Below are 22,312 nucleotides of genomic sequence, written 5' to 3' on the forward strand. Positions count from 1 at the left end.
TTAATGCACCCACATATACCTATGGCTTATTCTGTAAAACGTCCTCTCACTGACTCAGGAGCAGGTTTGTAAAGCTGGGGGCACAATGGCTCCCCACAGCAATGCCCCTGAGCTCGTGGTAGGTCCTCTGATCAAACGCAAAGATGAGGTGATGACAAATCTAAGGACTTTCAAGTACAAATTTGTTATGTGGCTTATACTGATGGCCCTTTGAGTCTAGAAAGTATTCACCTACCTTAATATGTGGGTATATTATGAGGCAATGGGGAACCTTATGGAGCAATGAGGGACATTACGGGGCAATAGGTGAAATTATGAGGCAATGGAGGACATTATGGAGGCCATTATGGAGGAAATTATGAGGCAACAGAGGACATTAGGGAGGCAACGGGAAACACTATGGAGGATATTCTGAGAGATATTACTGTATGAGGCAATGAGGGACATTTTGGAGCAATGGGGGACACTAGGGATGCAATTAAAGAGGGCATTTTGAGGCAATGAGGAACCTTATGGAGCAATGGGAGACATTATGGGGTAATGAATGACATTATGGAGCAATGGAGGACACTATGAGGCCATTATGAAGCAATGGGGAACATTATGGGGGGCCATTATGGGCCAGTAAGGAATATTATGGGACAAAGGGGGGCACTATGGGGGACATTATGGGGCAATAGGGGGACATTATGGGGCAATTTGTGACATTAAAGGGCAATTATGGGGTTTTGAATGGGGTCTTAGTATAGTGTACAGCAGAGGTGTCAAACTGCATTCCTCAAGGGCTGCAAACAGGTCATGTTTTCAGGATTTCCTTGTATTGCACAGGTGATCATTTAATCACCTGCACAGAATGATTCCAGCACCTTGTGCAATGAGAAGGAAATCTTGAAAACACGCATGGTTTGAGGCCCTCGAGGAATGCAGTTTGACACCCCTGGTGTACAGTGAGAGGGACTTTATGCAGAGTTACAGTGTGGAGGAAATATTATGGAATGGTGCCATTTGGGGGGACATTATGGAGAGGGTTAGTATAGGGGATACAATGGAGAACGGCAGTGTGAGGGTTATATTTTGTATAGGAAACACAGTGAGGGGCAATTATTTATTCAGGGGCACAGAATGCAAGATATTTATATTTATGGGGAAGAATAATGATACTTTTATTTCTAAGGGCACTGTGTCAGGAAGACAGAGAAGAGGGAAGTCTGCAGACATGTACTCTAGGTGTAAAATCTGTACAACTCAGAGACAAAAGGGATTGTAAATGACTTGAATCAGAGAAAATGTCACCTATAAGGTACCTGGATGCAAACATTTATTTGTGATCCTGGCTATGTCTCTTCAGTGCTGTGGATCCTGCATGGTACACAGTCTGATAATGGCTGGTAAGAACAACTCCCAGCATTTCCTTACCATTGTTAAGGACATACTGGGAATTGTAGGTTCATGTAATGCAAATGTGTATGTGGCTGACCAGACATTACGATTGATCGCTGTACTAAGATTGGTTTTGTATACATTTACTGACTGTGGTTCTGGAGTTGCATTCATGCACTGATTGTGTTTCTGTCGCCGCATACATGTGCTGACAGTGGTTCTGATCTTGTACACATATCTATCCATATTGTGCTTCATGGCTATGTTGAAATTTACACATTATCAAATTTAGAGATTCGAGATTATGAGTAGGATTTGGCGAGTTTATGTTAATCTGTGTTCATACTGATTCTTTTTGGAGCAGCAACTCTCCAAATCCTGCTCAAAGTGATGTATTCATGTAAGTACCCTTTTCATTTTTTGTGACCCTTGGGATTGGTTCAGTATGGCAATGTGGCCCTTGGACCAAAAATGTTGTGCACCCCTGCATTAGCTCTCACTGCCGTATATTCTCTCATGCAAGAGAATCGGGCCAATTATAATATTGTCACTAGACTATCAGAGTTTGATCTGATTGTCATCTGAGTGTGATTTGATTCTCTTGCATGAGAAAATCGCAGCCCAGAAGCAGAGAAGATGGAGAATTTCTCCATATTCTCCATTGTCTTTGTGATCATACATCGGACTGCACTCGGATAACATCTGAGTGCAGTCTTGTATTTCACACGCATCCACTGACTTGTATGGGTGCGCATGATCCGAATATATCGGAGCCACTTGCAGCATGCTGATTAGATAGCACTCATCCGTGTTATATGCTAGTGTGAGTGAACCTTAAATATGGCACTTCTGTAGGATGAAATCATTTTGTAAAATGTTTAAGCAAGATTTGCCCATCTATTCAAATGCAAGTGATATTAGTGTGATGTCAAGGTGTTAAGTAGCAAAACAGCTGAGCTGTGAAGTGCTACACCATGCAAACTCACAGAGTGGGGTCTGTCAAATGCTAAAACTGAGTGCATAACATTTGCCGATTCTCTTCTGCTGGATCACTCACTATACAGTACTAGACTGGCTCTGAAAGTGACAATGGCACAAGAATGAAAACTCCTGTGTGATTGGACAGAACTAACACTGTCAAGAATTGGATACAACTAAGCCAGAATTGAAGGGTTCTCAATTCCCAATCTTCAATCAGAACAATCAAAAATGTAAAATCAGCATCCTTTATCAACTCAACTTTATTAAAACCAAATGAGAATAGATTATAGTAATGTTCAGTCCTGTTACAATACTCCTTCATGCAGTGTTTTACATATTTTAAGCAAAGCTAAAAGTCATCATTGTTAGCAGCACATCTTTAACTGTATGGGACTGAACAATCATTTTACCCACTAGATTTTGCATTGGCCCATGTAAAGGGTCTTAAACAAGTTGTTACGCACCTGTCTATGGTATCCAGGATTCTGCTCCCTTCTCCTTGGTCCACTGCCCTGTGTTGTGCTCCACGTCGGCTTTCACAGGTGGCCCAGCGTGGATCAATTACATCATCTCCCTAGTCATATTTAAGGTCAATTGATACACATACCTGCATCTTGGGATTGAGTCTGTAGTCCTCTCTGTTTAATGTGCTCCACCTACTGTGTGTAAGCAGGTTGCGGGATGCAGTGACGCAAGAACGGCAGAGCAAGGGTTAACAATTTAATTGAACAGTAAAGATACTCCTCGCAGGGAGATGAACAGTTAAATTTAGAATGATAGGGCAATAAACAACAACAATGTGATAACAGTCCACTCAATAAACTTATCGTGTTCATGGCTTTCTCGGCGGCAGATGATCTAATGAGGGTTGTAGTCCCAATGACGGCCAATGCAATATCCTCAGAGGAAATCCCCCAGCTCATGGTATATCTTCTGGCAGCAACGGGCGGTTTCCAGCTTTACCCGTTGAGCCAATAGTCCATAAACTTGTGCAGCCAAAGTCAAGGGAGCTGTGTACAGTCTAATATTGAGGGGTCTGCGGTGTGCTGTACGGCAAAGAGGGCTATAACGAACAGTCCTGAACACGGCCCCCTTTCCTATGCCCACGTGCGGCACTCAGCTTAACGGAGCCCACGGCTGTTCCTCTATTGCTGGGCTCAGTGGCGTGCTCGTGTGTAGCTGACCGCGGTACATTGAGGTGCTGCTGCACACCATGCGGTGCGCAGCGCACCTGCTCGGTCACTGCCGGCGGGAAACTGCCCTTCACTGCGCGCTTTTCTGTTTTTCACATCCCTGCTCCCGGGTGAAGAGGTATGTCCGATCCCCTATTCTTTTCCCCAGGCAACCTGGGACGCAGCCTTGACAGTTCCGGACCCGGCGCAGTACAGATGCCCGCAGCCCGGTCATCCTCCTTACATGTGCATACTATGCTTTTCTTGCTTCCATCCCTGCTGGGTTCCACTTCATTGATTCTATGGTTCTTGAGATTTCTGAGTGTGCGAAGTTGACACTGCGCACATGCCTTCCAGCTTGCTGCATCTATGCTCGGGTTCCGTGTGCCCACCCGGATTTGGGGCTTAGAGGATCCATCTCACAAGGTGAGCCTAGCACAAGTGCAAGTGATGACTTCTTATAGTTTCGATCACTGCTGACTCAAGCAGGAAATCTACCCATGCCATCCTGCCTTTTTAGTGCATCTTTATATTGGGAAACATAGCTTTATGCCTTCAGCTATATTATTTCTATGGCTAGCTTTAAAAGAACAGATGGATGACGGGATTTCCTGTAGAGATTTCCCACTGTCTCTAACATGGTCCCACATATTTTGGAGAGATGACTGGTGAATATTTGAATTTTTTTGTATTTCTGTTATTTTTTTCAATTTGTAGTGATTAATTTATATTTACTGATCTTAATCTATGTAGCAAATAACTTGTATGCTCATGGTGTGTATCACTTATAGGGCTTAAATGGCGCTCAGCTTTTATTTACTCAGCACAAGCAAATTGAGGATGGATATTACTTTGTTTAATTAAAGTTGAATTACCGGTTATTAGGAAAATGAAAACTAATGTTTGCAGGGAGAATACTAAATCCCTATAATGATTTCTAAACACAGTATCAACATTTTGAGAAGCTTTCAATTTAATAACAGTAAGTTATTTGGTGATATACCATATTTGTTTTTTTAATTAAATTGGAATTGTTTTGTTTTTCCTTTTAGAGGTATTGTCTTTTTATTTTATTACATTAACAATTTTGTACAAAATGATAACAAATTTCAGAAAATGTATTAGAACCTGTGTCCAAGGCATGACTAAGGCCAGACCACCACCGGTTCACATTAGGGAATACTAGTGTTCATTATTTCTGTAATGTGGTATCACATTATCCTTGAATTATGATACTGTGATTCTTTGTTTTTAGCTTGACCTCTCGTTGCTATTCTGCACTCACATTATGATATTAAGATTTTGTGCGCACTGTAGGGGTTCACTCGCTCAGGTGCGTTGGAGGAAACAGGAGGCACATTCTCTTTAATGTCCATGTGGGTTTATTTGCTCCATAAACCAGCAAGGCAGCAACAAAAAGGAAAACAGTCCGTACATCAGGCCGACATAGCATCAAAGTCCATAGAAGAGCTCTGCTCTTCTCAGGCCTGACGGTTCACAAGCTGTGCAATGTCCAGCACGCAGGCCCAGTCCTGGAGCCTTAACACACTGTGGAAGCTTTCTCCTCCACACACACAGACTCCTGTCTGTAGTGTCCCGCCTGGACACAGGGATCTCTGTCCACGCTCACAGATTCCCAAACACTCACACTCACTCACATGTGCCAAACACACCTCCATTATGTAGCCTGAAACCACACTCAGGTACCTGTCACATGATTAAACATGTGGTTCTGACATCACCACAGGTCCTGAAACAAACATAGATAGGCATGGTTATGCCCCTTACCCAGGGGTGAGGTATATGGGTAGCCAGACCCTCCCATCTCTCATAGCTACCCGTAACCCGGACCCAAATATACTTAAACACTTCCTTATTGCTTTATGTGCATTACAGAAAACACTCCGGGTTACATCACAGCGACAAGCCTTCTCTGTGATACATACCTCCCGTCAACTATCCAACCTTTAGCCACGCTACATACCTCCCCCCTCTGCCTAAAGCCGTGGGGCTTGGCACTTGTCCTAAACCGACTAGAGACCCCTCTCAGTCGTCCTTGACAGCCACAAGTCAGGGCCTGTTATTGAACCCTTTCGTCGGTATTCGTTATCCCTTTCCATCACATCCATTGATAACGATGACCCCTTGTGATCTCGTCCGCTACAGGATCTCCCGCTTAAGTCACTGAGCCCTGAGCTAACTGAGGAGTCACTATTTCTAGCTCTTCCATCTGACCACCTTCGGTTCTCTCTCAGTCGTTGTATCTCCTATAGTCTTTCTTCGGAGAGCAGCTCTTCTCTTTACGTCTATATCCTCTGTTAACTTCAGCTTGAGGACTTCCAGGCTTTAGAGCACCTCTTCGCCTCTCTGGCAGCTGTTTATTAACTTGCAGTCTCTCAAGTCTCAGCTGTTCTACCTCCCTTAGGTATGCCATGCGATATTCCAGGAGCATGCGGATATTCCTAAGACTCTCTCTGGATCCGACAACCAGGAACGGAACCATCCCATCTTCACCCATGGCCTGGACCTCTTCATCAGCCGGTATCCTCAGTCTCTTCAGACCGGATTTATCCACCATCTCCTGCATCACTCTCCCAAGTTTCCCAATGACTTTCGCCACCAGAACTTTGGGTACTTGGACTGTGTCTTCCACTAAGCCCAGCCGACTAAGAGCTTTCCTTTCACGCTCCAAACATCAAACGGCTTTATCATTCTTCAAAATGATCCTCTGTTTTGTATGGAGGCAGTGTAGGTGCATATCCCTCAGGATAGCCACTCGCTTCACTGTGACTTCCATAGTCGACAGTATCACCAACTGTTTAGTCTCTGGTGTCCAGTGCACACTACATGCTTCCACTGCTTTTCTGAAGGCCTCATGCACACCTTCACCGGTACAGGCTTCTTGCACCTCTTTGGGTACATCAATCATGGTCTTGAAGAGTGGGGTCTCACTCTCTTCATAGACAGACGGCTCACTTTTTGCCTCTGACCTTTCCACCAAGACGTCTGTCACGACCAGGTGACTGTCTTGTTCCGCTTTTAGCACAAACTCTTCCTCAGTCTTGTCTTCTGCTTTAGCCTTCGCCAAGATGGGGATTGGCAACTCCTCTGCCCGACAGCGATGTTCCTCCTCTCTCTGGAGAAGCTCCTGCTGATGCTTTTCTTGAGCCATTCTGAGCACGCCCACATCTTTCAATATGGCCCTATTCACAGTTTGACACGCTGATAGGTGACCTCTGAGCTCAGAGACTTCCTTCTCCAGCTCATCCACTCTCTGCTCAATCGCCAGTCTCAGGACCCTTTCTTGCTCGACTGTCTCTTTAAGCAGCTCTATCTCATGGTCCTGCTCTCTTTTGGCCAGCACATGTTGCACCACCAGTTCCTTAATTAAACTTTTAGACGGGGGCTCTTGCCCACCCACACTCTGCCTCTTCAGAGTTCCACCTGTTTCTGCATCCACCTCTATGGTCTCTTCTGGGCTCTTGGTAACTTCAGAGTTCTCCATCTCTTCAGCATCAGGTACTCTGGAGCCTTCATACTGAGCCACTTCACTCTTTCCGGGTATTGCAGACGTGGGTCTACTACAGGTCTATTCTAACTCCAGCCCGTCACTAACTACCTCAGTGCTAGGGTTTGTCAGAGATAAAGTGACCTCCTCATCAAGGACAATAACGTTATCTGCACCTGACCCTGTCTCATCCTCATCATCTTTCTTCTCAGAGGGTATAACCTGTCCCGCCTTTTTCCGTCCCCCGCGACGAGAGGAAGTTCTGTTATTTTTACTCGGCTCCTCCTTACTGCACACTTTTCCCTTTGCGCTCAAGTCACAGTCTGGATAGGAGTCACCCCCTCTCACTCTGTCATCCTGGAACAGCAATTCCCCATTTACACAAGTGTCAAATCCACACTTTCTTCCAGTCACCCGGAACTCTGGATTATCGACCTTAGGTGTTGCTATCTCCTTTTCACACATCACACCACTCGGAATCACTACAGCCGTCTGTTGTGGTGGGGCTCCCTTAGGGTCATTCTGAGTCCGTTCTGAGCAATCAGACACTCCCCTTTCCTCCCACAAGTCCCAAAACCTTTCAAAGTCCTGGCCTATTACAACAGGGAATGGCAAATCTGAGACTACAGGTACATCATGGCTGGCAATAATAGTGGGCGTCTCGATGATTACCCTGGACACCGTATAATCCCTAGTGACCCCATGAATGCAGTGGACTTCCATCTTCCTTCCGGGAATCAAATAGACAGGGAGTGTGGCGCTCACCAGTGTCACCAGGCTCCGAGTCCAGAGATCCAGTCATGCACACTCCATTGATTTCTACAGAACAGCTCTGTGTCATCTTGCCAGATGAAAAGTCAGTACAACATTCTGAACATGTGCTGTTCGAACACTGAACCCGGCAACAGTCCATCAGCGCATTCACCGCCACCCCTTTTTGGGCCACCACCCCTATTTGGGTCGCCCCCCCTTTTTGGACTCCACCCCCTTTTGGGTTACCGCCCCCTTGTGGGCCATTTTCTCCTTTAGGGCCACCGCCCCTTTTAGGGACTCCACCCCCTTTTGGGCAACTACCCCCTTTTGAGACGCAGCCCCTTTTTGGCCAACCATAATTATTTGGGCACCGCTCCATTTTTTGGGACTCCACCCACTTTTAGGGACACCACCCCACTCTGGGGTACACCCTGTGGACTTCCCACAGTACTCTCAGGCCCCAGTTCGGCCAGCACACCAATGTGACTCTGGCCCTTTAAGAGTCTGCACACTAATCCAGCAATGTCTTTTTTTTTTTCTCTTTTCTCTCTTTGCTGCAACCGCGCTGCACAGCTCAACCGCAGACTTCGTGGACCCGCCGATCCACAGCAAGCCGCTTGTCACCTTTGTGGACCCGCCGATCCACAGCAAGCCGCTTGTCACCTTCGTGACCCCACCGAGCCACAGCAAACTTCGTGACCTCACAGAGCCACAGCAAGCTGATTCTCAGGACAAAAAAAAACTCAGTCTCTCACTGACCCCGGTCAGAACACCACAGACTCCGGTCTGTTACGCACCCGGATTTACACACAGCCCAAACATAGTTTTTCACTGACCCCGGTCAGTACAATACACGGTTTTCAGACCGTCACCCGTTGGCAACTTCACGGGTTCCTGGACACCCCTCAGCCTCAGAGATGCCCAGACGCACTGTCTCTGTTTTCTTCCACTCTGACCCCGGTCAGTACACACGGACACCTGTCCGTTACCAGTTGGTGCCGGCCACACAGGTTCCCGGATCCCTCTTCTCCTCAGAGGTATCCCACAAACAGCAGTTTCTCACTGACCCCGGTCAGTACTGTATTACTCACGGTTGTTGTTCTGCCCATCTTAATGTGCAGAAAGTTAATTATCAGGTTATTCAAGTTGTGGCCACTGGAGGTCATCAGTTGCCTACTTTTCATGTTGTTTACCAACTTTCCCCTCAGAAGAGCAATGTCTTCTGGGTAAGTCCCGCCCTCATTCTTCTTGTGGAAGACAAGCTTCAGTAGCCATTTCTCCTCAGGTCTGAAGGGAGGCACACGTGCTCCTGTCTCACTTACTTTCCTACCCCTGTCCTAACGGATCTCGGTACGTTTATAAAGGGTTAAATGCATCCTATGTTTGTGTTAGTATCTGAGCCTTATGCAGCTCCTATAGTCTGATGTAGTTAGGCAGATTTATGCTCTGCAGCTTGCATGTAGATAGATGCATCTTTGTGTAGAATAGGGCAGTGCTGCTAGAATTACTGTGTAATGCACTCTGTATAATTCTTGCTGTAATGTCCCAGTTATTTATGTGATTGCACCCTGTATGTGCATATACTGATATGCTGTTATTCTTTACAGTTTTTCACCAGTCATCCACTATGATTATTCACTGAACTTCCACTTTGTACATCAACATCATTCACTATTCGATCATCTACTATGAATACTATCCACCATTGTTGTTCAACGTTATAGTTTATGTTATCATCACCCTAATAAATAAGACTTAAGCATCAACACAGTCTGTTTACTGGGATGTGGATGAAGGTATAGCCGTATGTTGGAATCCACACAGCATCCTACGTGGAGGAAGGCAGAACAGTGAAAAACGAGACCGCCAGTCGCAGGCGGTGATTGTAAAGTAAGAACAGATTAGCTGCCTTCAGTGAAACTGATAGCCGGTCGCAGGCTGTAGTTGATCAGACTGTACGGAACCGCTAACACCCACACTGCTCCGCATTCGGGTATCACAGCAGCAGCCATACAGCTGCAGAACTTACTGCAGCCCGCCAAGAAGAGCTACATCATTCCCGCCACGCGGAAGCCCACCGCACATAGACTCAGTTTCCCGCCAAAACACTCAGCAGTACGCAGCTAAGCGCACAATGTCTCAAAACAGCACATCCTCACTCAAGACGAGATCACGAGCAAGCTCTAGCAGGTCATCATTAGCAGAGCTGGCTGCTGTCGCCCGTGCTGAAGCTGAAGCAGCCAAAGCGAGGTCCTCCTTCGCCGAGAAAGAAATGCATCTAAAGCTGAGACAAGCAGAGCATGAAGCAGAAAATGCACGTTTGCAGGCAGAACAAACTGTACGCCTGCAAGCCGAAACCGCACATTTGCGGGCAGAGCAAGAGGAAGAAAGTGCGCGCCTGCAAGTGTCTCTAGAAAGACTTATGGCAGACAAAGAGACAGCAGCTGCAATAGCTAAGGCAGAGTACTTGGAAGCCATGAAGGATCCTGATTATGAGAGACGCAGCAACGTTCTTGGAACAGATCTAGAGCAGCAAGATCCAGCTCAGCGCGTTGCAGAGTACGTCCATCGACACTCCAGCATGGACAACACCCTCGACAGACTACATCGATCAGCCTACGCCGATTATCATCGATCCAACCCCGAACTTCGCTACTACAAACAAGAAGACGTCCAGCACAGAGATGTCGACCACAGCTACCGTTCCACTGAGAAGAAGGTACAGCTCCCACCTCACCTTAAAGAGACATCTTCACCAGAAAGGTACTATGCAGACTGTCCGAAACAAAGAGCGTCTCACAGGTATGGTGATGCACCACACACTAGACATGACTATAACATACCGGCTCGTACCAACACTGATCAAGCCACCATAGACTTGGCAAAGTTCTTTGCCCGCCGAGAACTGGTAACAAAAGGACTTGTAAAGTTCACTGACAAAGCTGAAAACTATAGGTCATGGCGAGCTTCGTTCCAGAACGCCATTCAGGGACTGGACCTTTCTAGTAGTGAGGAGTTAGATCTCCTAGTAAAGTGGCTTGGAACTGAATCGGTTGAGCATGCTAAAAGACTAAGAGACATTAACATAGAACACCCACACATAGGTCTACGTAAAGTGTGGGAAAGACTTGATGAATGCTATGGGTCCGTAGAAGTAATAGAGAATTCTTTATTCAAAAGAATTAATGATTTCCCTAAGATAGGGCCCAAAGGTTATCAAAGGCTTAGAGAATTGAGTGATTTATTGATAGAGTTACAGGTCGCTCAGAAGGAAGGTCATTTGCCCGGATTGGCATTCTTAGACACTGCTAGGGGTGTCAATCCAATAGTACAAAAACTTCCTTACAATCTTCAAGAAAGGTGGGTTATACATGGTTCACGGTATAAACAAATTCATAATGTACCATTCCCTCCTTTTACTGTATTTGTTGAGTTTGTCACCCAGCAAGCCAGGATCAGAAATGACCCTAGTTTTGATTTCGCTCTGTCATGTTCCACTACCCCTGGTGTCAAATCCAGTAAGACACCCGTGGCAGTCCATAAAACTAATATTGATTCCATAGGTCCTCCTCACAAGACAACTAAGCCCCCTACGGAGGAGAGCAAACCTCAGGATGTCAGTAAGCAGTGTCCTCTACACAGGAAACCACATCCTCTACTAAAGTGCAGAGCCTTCAGGGAAAAGACTTTAGAGGATCGCAAAGGTTTCCTCAAGGAAAACAACATCTGCTTCAAATGCTGTGCGACAACCTCTCACCTCGCCAGGAACTGTGAAGCCAGCGTGAAATGTGCAGAATGCAGCAGCACGGATCACAATACAGCCTTGCAACCTGGACCACCTCCACGAGTGTTGTCACAGGCAGAGGAGCACGATGAGAAGCAGAAGAGCACCGACGAAGACACCCCTGCGGTTATCGCTCAATGTACGGAGATCTGTAAGGGACTCACAGGAGGAAGATCCTGTTCAAAAATCTGCCTTGTCCGAGTCTATCCAGCAGGCCCCAGAGACAAAGCGCTCAAGATATATGCAATCCTAGATGACCAAAGTAATAGGTCTTTAGCCAGGTCCATCTTCTTTGACAACTTCAACATTGTAGGCCCCGGTTCTCCCTACTCCCTTAGGACATGTTCAGGTACCGGAAAGCAACCGGATACAAAGTGGAGTCCATAGATGGCCAGACCTGCCTGTCACTACCGACCATCCTGGAGTGCAACCAGATTCCTGACAACAGGTCTGAGATACCTTCACCAGAGGTGGCAACATATCACCCCCACCTGAAGCGTATAGCCCACCTGATACCTGAGTTGGAACCAGAAGCCCCAATAGCTTTACTTCTGGGAAGAGATATACTACGAGTCCACAAGACTAGAGAATACATCAACGGCTCCCGGAATGCTCCATACGACCAGAGGCAAGACCTTGGATGGGTCATTGTAGGAGATGTCTGCCTAGGAGGAGCACACAAGCCGGTCTCAGTCAACAGTATGCTTACCAGCACACTACAAAATGGACGTCCATCTCTCTTCCAGCCGTGTCACAATAGTCTGCTGGTAAAGGAACTACCGAGCAGCATTCCCCTACCTTGCCCTTTCTCAGTTCCTATCAACGAAGACCACGCCTGTGAAGGTGAACAAGACCACATAGGATGTACAGTCTTCCACAGGACGAAGGAACACAACAAGGTAGTGATGTCTATAGAAGACAGGATGTTCTTGGACATCATGGATGAACAAATAGTCAAGGATACGTCGAACAGTTGGGTCGCACCTCTACCATTTCGACCTCAGAGGAGACGCCTACCCAACAACAGGGAATTGGTCTACAGCAGATTCATCTCCCTAAGACACAAGCTTCAGAAGTCACCTGAGACGAGGGAAAATTTCTTTACTTTCATGTGAAAGATATTCCAGAACAACCACGCAGAGATTGCACCTGCACTTCGACACTCAGAGGAGTGTTGGTACCTGCCCATCTTCGGAGTGTACCATCCTAAGAAGCCAGGTCAAATTAGAGTGGTATTCGACTCAAGCGCCAAATGCGAAGATGTGTCATTGAATGACGTCTTACTGTCGGGCCCAGACCTCAACAACAGACTTCTGGAAGTATTACTCTGCTTTCGTAGAGATTCAGTGGCATTTATGGCTGACATACAACAGATGTTCCACTGTTTTCTCGTCAAAGAGGAACACAGAAACTACTTGAGGTTCTTCTGGTACCGTGACAACGACCCAGACAAAGACATCGCAGAGTACCGGATGCGGGTACACATCTTTGGGAACAGCCCTTCCCCAGCAGTCGCAATCTACGGCCTCTGACATTCTGCCAAAAAGGGTGAAGAAGAGTATGGCTCGGACATCAGGTCCTTCGTGGAAAAGGATTTCTACGTGGATGACTGTTTGAAGTCCACACCGACAAGTGAGGCCGCAATCAGTCTACTAAAGAGGACTCGTGACATGCTCGCTCAGTCTAACCTAAGGTTACACAAGATTTCCTCCAACAGCTGAGAGTTGATGGAAGCTGTTATGACCCCAATGGCAGAGGGTCTCAGAAGTAAATACCAAGTCTGCAAACACAAAAAAACAGCTCATAGGGCAGTGGTAACTGGGCTGACCATATATCTAATCCTAGCACCACAAATAGCAGCAGCCAGGGAACGTGCCTACGTTGGTTCTAGACGTCTCGCGCCAGCCGGAGAACTAACTAACCCTAGAAGGGAAAATATAGACCTTTCTTGCCTCCAGAGAAAAGACCCCAAAAGTTGGATACAAGCCCCCAACAAATAATAACGGTGAGGTAAGAAGAAAAGACAAACGTAAGAATGAACTAGGTATTTAGCAAAGAGAGGCCCACTGACTAATAGCAGAATATAGTAAGATGACTTATACGGTCAGCAAAAACCCTATCAAAATTTCCACGCTGGATATTCAAGAACCCCCGAACCGTCTAACGGCCCGGGGGGAGAATACCAGCCCCCTAGAGCTTCCAGCAAAATCAGGAATCACATTTAGTACAAGCTGGACAAAAAATAAGAGCAATGCAAATAACCAAAAAACAAGGATCAGGACTTAGCTTAATTTTGCAAGAACCAGGACCAGCAGACAGGAGCAAACAGAAAGGACTGATTACAACGATGCCAGGCACCAGACTGAGGATTCAGGAAGTTCATATAGCAACACCCCTGGACTAACGACCCAGGTGGGTGCCAAACTGAGAAAAGACAATCCCAGAGTCATATCACTAGTGACCACAAGAGGGAGCCAAAAAAGTCTAATTCACAACAGGAAGCCTTTCCCTCTGAAGACTATTCCAGCAATCTAAAGGATTTAGACCTCAGCATTGACTCCCTTCCCATGCAGCGGAGCCTTGGATTGCTGTGGGACCTGAAGACAGATGCCTTCACCTTTCAGATCAGCAAGGATGAGAAACCCTTCACGCGCAGAAGAGTTCTTTCCTTCGTGAATAGTTTATACGACCCCTTGGGATTTGTAGCTCCAGTAACCATCCAAGGAAAGCTGATGCTCAGGGACTTCACCCAAGACACTACTAATTGGGATGGTCCACTTCCAGCAGAAAAGGCTGACCTGTGGGCAGAGTGGAGGAAGTCTCTTGAAGCCCTGACCAACCTTCGTGTGAAACGACCGTATGCTCCTGTGCCATCCACAGAGGTCAAAATGCAAAGACTTTGTATTTTCTGTGATGCATCAGTCAAAGTGATTGCAGCAGTAGCGTACCTCAAAACCATAGACGTAAGCGGACAGTGCCATATTGGGTTCGTTATGAGCCGGACAAAATTGGCGCCACTTCGTGAACACACGATACCCAGACTGGAACTCTGTGCTGCTGTCCTTGCAGTTGAGTTGGCCGAACTGATCTCGGATGCGATGAGTCTGAAGATCAAGGATGCAGAGTTCTACACCGATAGCAAGGTGGTACTGGGGTACATCTGTAACGAGACACGACGCTTCTACGTCTACGTCAGCAACCGGGTACTTCGGATAAGAAGATCCACCGGCCCTAATCAGTGGCACTACGTACCTACTCACCACAATCCTGCGGACCACGCGACTAGATCCGTTGCACCCAGTTATCTGAAGGACACTACATGGTTCACAGGTCCTCCCTCTTTGTACCGTTCGATGCCCCACATCAGCAGGCCTGATACTTTCGAACTAGTGGGTCCAGACACAGATGAAGAGATCCGACCTCAAGTGTCTGCTCTACATACAGAGACTTCAAGCTGTCACCTCGAATCTCACCGGTTCAGCAGGTTCTCCACCTGGAAGTCACTTGTTCGAGCTATAGCTTGTCTATTTCATGTAACCCAGTCCTACAAGTCAACACTACCTGATAGCCCGAGACCTTGTAAAGGTTGGCATCACTGCAGGCTTGCGTTTACTGCTCCCGACCTGGAAAGAACCAAGGTTATAATACTTCGTGTCGTAGAAAGAGAAACCTATGGCAGAGAAATAGACAACCTCAACAAGGGACAACCCATTCCTGAAGTCAGTGGGCTGAGGAAGCTCGATCCGATTGTCGATCAGGATGGGCTGCTGAGAGTCGGTGGCCGTCTTCAAGAAGCTGAGGTAGAAGTTTCAGACAAGCACCCGGTAATAATTCCTGGACGTCATCACGTAACAACCCTGCTAATTCAACATCATCATGTCTTAGTGAGACACCAAGGCCGTTTGTTTACTGAAGGAAACCTACGGGCGGCTGGACTATGGATAGTTGGAGCAAAGAGAAGAGTGAGCAAACTCATCTACGACTGTGTTACGTGTCACAAACTCCGGGGCACATTCCAAAATCCGAAGATGGCCAATCTTCCACCCGACAGACTCAGTACTGAACCCCCCTTCACCAACGTTGGACTAGATGTATTCGGTCCTTGGTCTGTGGCTACACGACGGACTAGGAAAATACTTACAGAAGCAAAGTGTTGGGCAGTTCTATTCACGTGCCTGTCCATCAGAGCCGTTCATATCGAGGTAATCGAATCGATGGACACATCAAGTTTTATAAACGCACTTCGACGCTTCATCGCAATCAGAGGCCCTGTGAAGCATATTCGTTCTGACTGAGGTACGAATTTCGTCGGAGCGGCAAGAGAACTCCAAATCCCTTCCAATCTGGACATCGCTAATGTGGAAAGGTATCTAGGCGAGCAAGGATGTACCGGGACTTTCAATCTACCACACTCTTCACACATGGGAGGTGCGTGGGAAAGGATGATAGGGATAGCACGCAAAATACTAGACTCTATCTTCTTGCAAGCTAACACCAGACTTACACAAGAGAGTTTAACCACGTTCTTGGCAGAGGTCTCAGCCATCATGAATGCCAGGCCACTGACAGCACTTTCTAGTGATTCCGGAGATCCATCCATCTTTACTCCTGCGATGTTACTCACACAGAAAACCTGTGTCCCGAAAGCTCCACTCGGAGAATTCAATGACAAAGACCTCTACAGACGACAATGGAGACAAGTACAAAGCGTGTCCAACGTCTTCTGGGATAGATGGAGGAAACAGTATCTCTCCACTCTGCAAACCAGGACAAAGTGGCAGAAAGACCGCCCAAATATTCAATCTGGCGATGTTGTACTCGTCAAAGACAGTCAGTCACATCGGAACGAGTGGCCACTCGGCCTAGTCATCAAGACCCTTCCCAGCAAAGATGGGAAGGTGCGGAAAGTAGAGGTCAGAGTGTGCAAGCTTGGGGAGAACAAACTGTTCCTCAGGCCCGTTACCGAGCTTGTATTATTATTTTCCCCAAAAGAACCTAATTGTGGCATCTGTTGACGCCAAGCGGGGAGTATTCTGCCCATCTTAATGTGCAGAAAGTTAATTATCAGGTTATTCAAGTTGTGGCCACCGGAGGTCATCAGTTGCCTACTTTTCATGTTGTTTACCAACTTTCCCCTCAGAAGAGCAATGTCTTCTGGGTAAGTCCCGCCCTCATTCTTCTTGTGGAAGACAAGCTTCAGTAGCCATTTCTCCTCAGGTCTGAAGGGAGGCACACGTGCTCCTGTCTCACTTACTTTCCTACCCCTGTCCTAACGGATCTCGGTACGTTTATAAAGGGTTAAATGCATCTTATGTTTGTGTTAGTATCTGAGCCTTATGCAGCTCCTATAGTCTGATGTAGTTAGGCAGATTTATGCTCTGCAGCTTGCATGTAGATAGATGCATCTTTGTATAGAATAGGGCAGTGCTGCTAGAATTACTGTGTAATGCACTCTGTATAATTCTTGCTGTAATGTCCCAGTTATTTATGTGATTGCACCCTGTATGTGCATATACTGATATGCTGTTATTCTTTACAGTTTTTCAGCAGTCATCCACTATGATTATTCACTGAACATCCACTTTGTACATCAACATCATTCACTATTCGATCATCTACTATGAATACTATTCACCATTGTTGTTCAACGTTATAGTTTATGTTATCATAACCCTAATAAATAAGACTTAAGCATCAACACAGTCTGTTTACTGGGATGTGGATGAAGGTTTAGCCGTATGTTGGAATCCACACAGCATCCTACGTGGAGGAAGGCAGAACAGTTGTCAAGACCGTCCACTCTTCTTGGCTCAGCCCAGCCAGTGCTGCAACATGTGCTCCTGGATCTTTGCCCGCATCCGAAACACCAATTGTAGGGGTTCACTCGCTCAGGTGCGTTGGAGGAAACAGGAGGCACATTCTCTTTAATGTCCATGTGGGTTTATTTGCTCCATAAACCAGCAAGGCAGCAACAAAAAGGAAAACAGTCCGTACATCAGGCCGACATAGCATCAAAGTCCATAGAAGAGCTCTGCTCTTCTCAGGCCTGACGGTTCACAAGCTGTGCAATGTCCAGCACGCAGGCCCAGTCCTGGAGCCTTAACACACTGTGGAGGCTTTCTCCTCCACACACACAGACTCCTGTCTGTAGTGTCCCGCCTGGACACAGGGATCTCTGTCCACGCTCACAGATTCCCAAACACTCACACTCACTCACATGTGCCAAACACACCTCCATTATGTAGCCTGAAACCACACCCAGGTACCTGTCACATGATTAGACATGTGGTTCTGACATCACCACAGGTCCTGAAACAAACATAGATAGGCATGGTTATGCCCCTTACCCAGGGGTGAGGTATATGGGTAGCCAGACCCTCCCATCTCTCATAGCTACCCGTAACCCGGACCCAAATATACTTAAACACTTCCTTATTGCTTTATGTGCATTACAGAAAACACTCCGGGTTACATCACAGCGACAAGCCTTCTCTGTGATACATACCTCCCGTCAACTATCCAACCTTTAGCCACGCTACAGCACGTTGAGTATTTCCTTGCAGAAATTTCTGCAAGGTTTCTGCATCTCTTGGCAGAAAAAATACTGTGGAAAAAACATGCGTTTTTGACGCATTTTTTGTATATGTTTTTGCATGCATTTTTGTTCAGCAATGAATGATTTTTGAGTTAAATAAAGATCTTTTTAAAAAAAGTTTTGTGATATAATTTCTTGGTTCAACACCACCTTTTTCATGCTGATGCAGTGACATCAGGGTAATGGCATTGGGGCTTGGTGTCAGCAGCTGTTATTGACACCTAGCTCTAGGCTTAGTAATGGAAAGGTGTCAGCCCAACATCCTCATTACTAAGCCGATAAGTAAACACAAACATGCAAACATAAACACACACATTGTCACCATCCTAGGTAGGAGCCTTAACAGAACGAACATACATAGGCTGTAACCAGACAACAACTGTTAATTTTAAAGAAAAAAAAAATGAAAACAAAAATTGTGTGGGCTCCTGCGTAATTTTAATATCCAGCGGAGGGAAAGCTGATGGCTGAGGGCTGTTCTAATATTCTGGGAAGGAGCCAATAGCCATAAATGTTCCCAGGATATTAATACCAGCTCACAACTCTTTGCTTAGACTTTACTGGCCGGTTTACAGGGGGGACCTCAGAAATTGACATAGGGTCCCACGATAAAATCTAAACAGTAAAGGCTAGGCAGACAGCTGTGGGCTGATATTAATAGCCTAGGAAGGGGTTATAGTTATTGGCCCTCCCAGACTAAAAACATCACCTCCCAGCCACCCCAGAAAAGGTGCATCTATAAGATGTGCCAAATCTGGTGCTTAGCCTTGCTCTTTCCAATTGCCCTGTAGTGTGTTGTGAATTCCGTTCTCGAACTCCCTCCTGTGGTCATGAATGGTACTTCGGTGAGTTCTGTCCGTGGACTCCCTCTGGTGGCTGTGAGTGGAGCTGCTGGTTCTGAGATTCCTTCTCCAGCTGCCCTCGTTTGGGGCTAGGCTGATTCTCTATTTAACTCCTCTCAGATCGTTACTCCATGCCAGCTGTCAATGTTCTAGTACTGGTTTAGATCTCTCCTGGATCTTTCTGAAGACCTGTCTACTCCAGCACAAGCTAAGTTCCTGCTTGTTCATTTGTTACATATGGTTTTTCTTGCTAAGTTCTAGTCCAGCTTGCTATCATGAAACTACCTGGCTAGCTGGAAGCTCTGGGGGTGCAGAGTGGCACCACCGCATCATGAGTCGGTGCGGGGGTATTTTTTGCACACTCTGCGTGGTTTTTGTAGCTTTTTGTGTTGACCGCAAAGATCCCTTTTCTATCCTCAATCTGTTTAGTTAGACTGGCCTCTCTTTGCTAAAACCTATTTCATCCTGTGTTTGTGATTTCCTCTTATCTCACAGTCAATACTTGTGGGGGGCTGCTTTTACCTTTGGGGAAATTTCTCTGAGGCAAGTAAGGCTTTGTTTCCTTTCTTTAGGGGTAGTTAGCTCTTAGGCTGTGAAGAGGCGTCTAGGCAGAGTCAGGCACGCTCCACGGCTGTTTCTAGTTGTGTTGATAGGAGTAGGGTTTGCGGTCAGCAGAGTTCCCATTTCCCCAGAGCTCGTCCTGATTCCGTGTTTAACTATCAGGTCATTCCTGGTGCACCTAACCACCAGGTCCATAACAGTAGTGGTGGCAAGTGGGGTTCATATTTGTGGGTTTGATGTCACCTCTGCATTGTCAGGTGACATTAAGCCCACAGGTTAGTAATGGAGAGGAGTCTATAAGACACCTATCCATTAGTAACCCCATAGTAATATTGTATTAAAACACAGACACCCAGAATAAAGTGTTTTTTGAAATAATGACACAGACTCCTTTAATAATCTTAATTAAACCATTCTTTCCAAATGCCTAATTCACTGAAGCCAACGTCTCCTGCACCAAAAATAAAATAATAAACCACAATATTCCTCACCTGTCCGCTGAGTAGATAATCCATAATGTCCCATGACGATCCTGATCACTTTGAGAGCAGTCATTGATGTGACTGCTCTCAAAGACAGCCAGCGAGGAGGTAATCACTCCATCAGGGTATCAATGAGCTGCTGTGAGAATGTTCACTGGAGTTTATCAACTGATCAGCTCCGGTGAACTCGAATGGGCAGCTCAGTAATACACTGCGGGAGTGATTACCGCCTGTCATTGTATCACTGGCGGTCGGGTAGAGCGACCACATCTCCCGATGTGACTGTTCTATACGTGAGATCACCATGGGACACTCTGGATTACCGCAGACAGGTGAGTATATGTTGGTTTATTATTTTACACTATTTCTAGGAGACGGGGTCATTGAGGATTTGGTGTTAGGTGAGTATTTTTTTTAATTTTTATTTGAATATGCATGTAATTTAACTTTTTTTAAAACTGTGAACACATGTGCCAGCAGATGAGACTACATCTCCCATCAGCGGCACCTGCTGTCACTGTTATCAGTGACAGCAGAAATAGCCCGATGAGAGCAGTAGTCTTATCAGCCCATGCCTGGGGGTCACAGTCACAGCTGCGGGGTCACACGGACATCTGACAGTGTCACCCTGCAGCGCTCTAATCTACAGTACCGGCGGTAGTGTTACCGCGGGTGACAGTCACAGCTGCTGGGTCACGCTGCAATAGCAATTGCAAAAATGCACCACAATGTGGCAAAAACATGCGTTTTCTCCACAGCATTTTTCCTGCCAAGAGATGCAGAAACCTTGCAGAAATTTCTGCAAGCAAATACTAAACGTGCGCACATAAGACACGTGAATGATACTAGGAGATCATACATAATTTTTTTTTTTGTCTAGAATAGTGGAGGTTTTTCCTCTTATGGTGGTTTTTTTTGGAGATCATACATACCACCAGGTATGTGTAGATGTAAGTCCAAAAATTAGAAGTAAATGCTAGGCACCAAACACTAAAGGCCCCGTCTCCCATAGCGAGATTGCTAGCGAGAGCGCTGCTGAGTCACAAGTTTTGTGACGCAACAGCGACCTCAGTAGCGATCTCGCTATGTGTGACATGTACCAGCGACCCGGCCCCTGCTGTGAGATCGCTGGTCGTGTCGGAATGGCCTGGACCTTTTTTTGGTCGTTGAGGTCCCGCTGACATCGCTGAATCGGTGTGTGTGACACCGATCCAGCGATGTCTTCACTGGTAACCAGGGTAAACATCGGGTTACTAAGCGCAGGGCCGCGCTTAGTAACCCGATGTTTACCCTGGTTAGCAGCGTAAATGTAAAAAAAAACAAACAGTACATACTCACCATCTGATGTCCGTCAGGTCCCTTGCTGTCTGCTTCCTGCTCTGACTGAGTGCCGTCGTACAGTGAGAGCACAGCACAGCAGTGACGTCACCGCTGCGCTCTGCTCTCACTGTACGGCGGCACTCAGTCAGAGCAGGAAGCAGACGGCAAGGGACCTGACGGACATCAGATGGTGAGTATGTACTGTTTGTTTTTTTTGGTAACCAGGGTAAACATCGGGTTACTAAGCGCGGCCCTGCGCTTAGTAACCCGATGTTTACCCTGGTTACCCGGGTGCTGCAGGGGGACTTCGGCATCGTTGAAGACAGTTTCAACGATGCCGAAGTCGTTCCCCTGATCGTTGGTCGCTGGAGAGCGGTCTGTGTGACAGCTCCCCAGCGACCACACAGCGACAAAACAGCGACGCTGCAGCGATCAGCATCGTTGTCTGTATCGCTGCAGCGTCGCTGTGTGTGACGGGGCCTTTACATCAGTGTGAAAATAAGATCTGCCAGGTCTAGGATTAAAAAACAGCGGTGGGGCTCAGTAAACAGATAAAGACAAAGAATAATAATAAGAGAAAAGAAATTACGCCACTCACCAAGCTGCATAAAAAACTTCTGTTTTTTCCAACATGTTGTACAACTGGGTATTTTTGGTTTGCTTTCTGTATGGAGCTTTGTAAGTGGTGTAATTCTTTCGCTCTTATTATTATGTGTAGATATAACGTCATCAGCTTATGTCACCACCCGACGCAAAAATGGACAAGCACTTTAAGTTTAAGTCAAGTGTTTCACTTAAAGGGGTTATCCAGTGAAAACAAATTATCATCTATCCACAGGAGATAGGTGAGAACTTATTGACGGTGTGGGTCCGACCACTGGTCCCTGCACTTTCAGCAATGGGCAAAGTGTACAATATAATTAGTTTCTTGAAT

The sequence above is a fragment of the Ranitomeya variabilis genome, chromosome 2 (genome assembly GCF_051348905.1).
Source record: "Ranitomeya variabilis isolate aRanVar5 chromosome 2, aRanVar5.hap1, whole genome shotgun sequence".
In the NCBI taxonomy this organism is placed as follows: Eukaryota; Metazoa; Chordata; class Amphibia; order Anura; family Dendrobatidae; genus Ranitomeya; species Ranitomeya variabilis.